At 35.5% G+C, this 5,000-nt stretch overlaps 1 protein-coding gene across 1 annotated transcript in view; it reads right to left on the reverse strand.

Moving 5' to 3' along the window:
• Positions 1-5,000, reverse strand: part of LOC308706470 (ribonucleases P/MRP protein subunit POP1-like) — a 31,396-nt gene that overhangs the window by 25,359 nt on the left and 1,037 nt on the right. The gene's annotated exons all lie outside the window — the stretch shown is intronic.

Below are 5,000 nucleotides of genomic sequence, written 5' to 3' on the forward strand. Positions count from 1 at the left end.
GGTGTAGTGAAGTGTGTAGTGTGTATAGTAAAGTGTTGTGTAGTGTATAGTGTAGTGAAGTGTGTAGTGTATAGTGTAGTGAAGTGTGTAGTGTGTATAGTAAAGTGTTGTGTAGTGTGTAGTGTAGTGAAGTGTGTAGTGTAGTTAAGTGTGTAGTGTGTATAGTAAAGTGTTGTGTAGTGTATAGTGTAGTGAAGTGTGTAGTATAGTGAAGTGTGTAGTGTAGTGAAGTGTGTAGTGTAGTGAAGTGTGTAGTGTGTATAGTAAAGTGTTGTGTAGTGTATAGTGTAGTGAAGTGTGTAGTGTAGTGAAGTGTGTAGTGTAGTGAAGTGTGTAGTGTGTATAGTAAAGTGTTGTGTAGTGTATAGTGTAGTGAAGTGTGTAGTGTAGTGAAGTGTGTAGTGTAGTGAAGTGTATAGTGTAGTGAAGTGTGTGGTGTAGTGAAGTGTGTAGTGTGTATAGTAAAGTGTTGTGTAGTGTATAGTGTAGTGAAGTGTGTAGTGTATAGTGTAGTGAAGTGTGTAGTGTGTATAGTAAAGTGTTGTGTAGTGTGTAGTGTAGTGAAGTGTGTAGTGTAGTGAAGTGTGTAGTGTGTATAGTAAAGTGTTGTGTAGTGTGTAGTGTAGTGAAGTGTGTAGTGTAGTGAAGTGTGTAGTGTAGTGAAGTGTGTAGTGTAGTGAAGTGTGTAGTGTGTATAGTAAAGTGTTGTGTAGTGTATAGTGTAGTGAAGTGTGTAGTATAGTGAAGTGTGTAGTGTAGTGAAGTGTGTAGTGTAGTGAAGTGTGTAGTATAGTTAAGTGTGTAGTGTAGTGAAGTGTGTAGTGTAGTGAAGTGTGTAGTGTAGTGAAGTGTTGTGAAGTGTGTAGTGTAGTGAAGTGTGTAGTGTAGTGAAGTGTGTAGTATAGTGAAGTGTGTAGTGTAGTGAAGTGTGTAGTGTAGTGAAGTGTGTAGTGTGTATAGTAAAGTGTTGTGAAGTGTGTAGTGTAGTGAAGTGTGTAGTATACTGAAGTGTGTAGTGTAGTGAAGTGTGTAGTGTAGTGTAGTGAAGTGTGTAGTGTGTATAGTAAAGTGTTGTGTAGTGTATAGTGTAGTGAAGTGTGTAGTATAGTGAAGTGTGTAGTGTAGTGAAGTGTGTAGTGTAGTGAAGTGTGTAGTGTAGTGAAGTGTGTAGTGTAGTGAAGTGTGTAGTGTAGTGAAGTGTGTAGTGTGTATAGTAAAGTGTTGTGTAGTGTATAGTAAAGTGAAGTGTGTAGTATAGTGAAGTGTGTAGTGTAGTGAAGTGTGTAGTGTGTATAGTAAAGTGTTGTGTAGTGTATAGTGTAGTGAAGTGTGTAGTATAGTGAAGTGTGTAGTGTAGTGAAGTGTGTAGTGTAGTGAAGTGTGTAGTGTGTATAGTAAAGTGTTGTGTAGTGTATAGTGTAGTGAAGTGTGTAGTGTAGTGAAGTGTGTAGTGTAGTGAAGTGTGTAGTGTGTATAGTAAAGTGTTGTGTAGTGTATAGTGTAGTGAAGTGTGTAGTGTAGTGAAGTGTGTAGTGTAGTGAAGTGTATAGTGTAGTGAAGTGTATAGTGTAGTGAAGTGTGTGGTGTAGTGAAGTGTGTAGTGTGTATAGTAAAGTGTTGTGTAGTGTATAGTGTAGTGAAGTGTGTAGTGTATAGTGTAGTGAAGTGTGTAGTGTGTATAGTAAAGTGTTGTGTAGTGTGTAGTGTAGTGAAGTGTGTAGTGTAGTGAAGTGTGTAGTGTGTATAGTAAAGTGTTGTGTAGTGTGTAGTGTAGTGAAGTGTGTAGTGTAGTGAAGTGTGTAGTGTAGTGAAGTGTGTAGTGTGTATAGTAAAGTGTTGTGTAGTGTATAGTGTAGTGAAGTGTGTAGTGTAGTGAAGTGTGTAGTGTAGTGAAGTGTGTAGTGTAGTGAAGTGTGTAGTGTGTATAGTAAAGTGTTGTGTAGTGTATAGTGTAGTGAAGTGTGTAGTGTGTATAGTAAAGTGTTGTGTAGTGTATAGTGTAGTGAAGTGTGTAGTGTAGTGAAGTGTGTAGTGTAGTGAAGTGTGTAGTGTAGTGAAGTGTGTAGTGTGTATAGTAAAGTGTTGTGTAGTGTGTAGTGTAGTGAAGTGTGTAGTGTATAGTGTAGTGAAGTGTGTAGTGTAGTGAAGTGTGTAGGGTAAGTGTACCCTTTAAGCCCACTTTCAACTCTGAAGTCAAATTAAAAAAAGAGAAAATAATATTTTATGCTGCTTATTATTTTAAACAATCCAGTGATTTGTTACTTCCCTGGCATTTTTAATTGCATACCAATTACATTTGAGTTCGCCCCGCCCCTGTGCTGTCTCAGGGGACCTCACACACAGTCGCCCCAAAACTGGTGTTTCGGGACCCTTCAGAAATCAACACATTTCAGCAATTTTCAGCCATTTCTTTGGTAACTACATTGATATTATGTCAAATAAGAGATAAATGTATTGTTTTTTGTGTATGAACAAATAGCACTATCATTTTATATAATTTTCCTTTAAATGGAAAGATGAGTTTTATTAGCTTGCGTTCAAAGCTGATCTCTAGGTCAAACCATTAGCCTTACAGAAAGATAGACCGCCAAAGAATTAAGCATGTGAACTGCAAACAATGAATGTTTTGTGATTCATTTTACATTCATTTACAAATAAATACATCATAAATTGTTTTGTAGAGAAGATTATGTTTATAAATAACTTTTTTTTAAGATGGGCTTAAATGGTACAGTGCCACACAACGCATGCAAACTAGAGCCAACACAAGCTAACCTTGAATGAAAAAAAATTAACATTTCTCAATGTGGGCACAATGAAAATTACTATGATACTTAGTCCACAGTATATTTAAGCTCCATGCATGTATTTGTAAACATATCTTACATTATTAAAGGAAAACATTGTCTTTTTCACCATTACTCACTGTGGGACCATTTAAGCCCACCTGATGTGTTTCAGTGAGGAATCCCTCTAAGTGCAAACTTTGATACATTTTATGAAAGTGTTTAATGATAACATGTCTTTGTGTGCTTTTACCTTACTAACCTTTTACCCTTACCTTACTTACACACAAATTACACATTCATTCAAATGAGATAGAGCCTGTTTTGTCCTAAAGTCCTTTCTGTATAACCGGGCATAATTCGGGAGTCCAGCTGAGTTAAGGCTTGTGATTCCGGACATGGAAAGCTCCCAGAGGGACCCTACATTCCCCACAGTCCTGAGTCCCTGGGACTGTTAGGGGCCACTAGGAGCCTAAGCCCAGAGTATTCCAGTTTGACTCCAGCTACAACTCCAGTCAAGCCGACTGAAGGCTCCAGACCACCGGCCACTAACACCAACCCATCCCACCCAGGGCTCTAATCAAACATTAGCAAAAGGGTTTTTTTTAGGGCTGTCAAAAGATTAATCGCATCCAAAATAAAAGTTTGTGTTTACATAATATATGTGTGTGTGTACTGTGTATAATTAAATTTGTATATATAAATACACACACATGCTTGTATATATTTAAGAAAAATGTGTAATTTATATATAAAAAAATTATATTTATATATAATATAAATTATATATAAATATATACAGTATATGTATGCAAATATTTCTTAAATATATACATGCATGTGTGTGTATTTATATATACAAAATAATTATACACAGTACACACACACATATATTATGTAAACACAAACTTTTATTTTGGATGCGATTAATCGCGATTAATCTCTTGACAGCCCTAATTTTTTTTAATACTTCCCTGTCACTGAATAAATATATTGATGTTTTAATTCTTTAAAATCATTAAAAATATATATATTTTGTGAATCAATGATGATGTGGGCTTATTTGGAACGCATGCGGGCTTAAATGGTGCCAAAGTACCATAATGGGTACACTTACCCTATAGTGTAGTGAAGTGTGTATATAGTGTAGTGAAGTGTGTATATAGTGTAGTGAAGTGTGTATATAGTGTAGTGAAGTGTTTATATAGTGTAGTGAAGTGTGTATATAGTGTAGTGAAGTGTGTATATAGTGTAGTGTAGTGTGTAGTTAAGTGTGTATAGTGTAGTGAAGTGTGTATATAGTGTAGTGAAGTGTGTATATAGTGTAGTGTGTATAGTATAGTATAGTGTAGTGTAGTGTGTAGTTAAGTGTGTATAGTGTAGTGAAGTGTGTATATAGTGTAGTGTGTAGTTAAGTGTGTATATAGTGTAGTGTAGTGTGTATATAGTGTAGTGAAGTGTGTACATAGTGTAGTGTGTATAGTATAGTATAGTGTAGTGTGTAGTGTGTATAGTATAGTATAGTGTAGTGTGTAGTTAAGTGTGTATAGTGTAGTGAAGTGTGTATATAGTGTAGTGTGTAGTTAAGTGTGTATAGTGTAGTGAAGTGTGTATATAGTGTAGTGTGTAGTTAAGTGTGTATAGTGTAGTGAAGTGTGTATATAGTGTAGTGTGTAGTTAAGTGTGTATATAGTGTAGTGAAGTGTGTATATAGTGTAGTGAAGTGTGTATATAGTGTAGTGTGTATAGTATAGTATAGTGTAGTGTAGTGTGTAGTTAAGTGTGTATAGTGTAGTGAAGTGTGTATATAGTGTAGTGTGTAGTTAAGTGTGTATATAGTGTAGTGAAGTGTGTATATAGTGTAGTGAAGTGTGTATATAGTGTAGTGAAGTGTGTATATAGTGTAGTGTGTATAGTATAGTATAGTGTAGTGTGTAGTTAAGTGTGTATAGTGTAGTGAAGTGTGTATATAGTGTAGTGAAGTGTGTATATAGTGTAGTGTGTATAGTATAGTATAGTGTAGTGTAGTTAAGTGTGTATAGTGTAGTGAAGTGTGTATATAGTGTAGTGTGTAGTTAAGTGTGTATATAGTGTAGTGTAGTGTGTATATAGTGTAGTGAAGTGTGTATATAGTGTAGTGAAGTGTGTATATAGTGTAGTGTGTATAGTATAGTATAGTGTAGTGTGTAGTTAAGTGTGTATAGTGTAGTGAAG

This window comes from Scardinius erythrophthalmus (genome assembly GCF_964197995.2).
Source record: "Scardinius erythrophthalmus genome assembly, chromosome: 2".
Classification (NCBI taxonomy): domain Eukaryota; kingdom Metazoa; phylum Chordata; class Actinopteri; order Cypriniformes; family Leuciscidae; genus Scardinius; species Scardinius erythrophthalmus.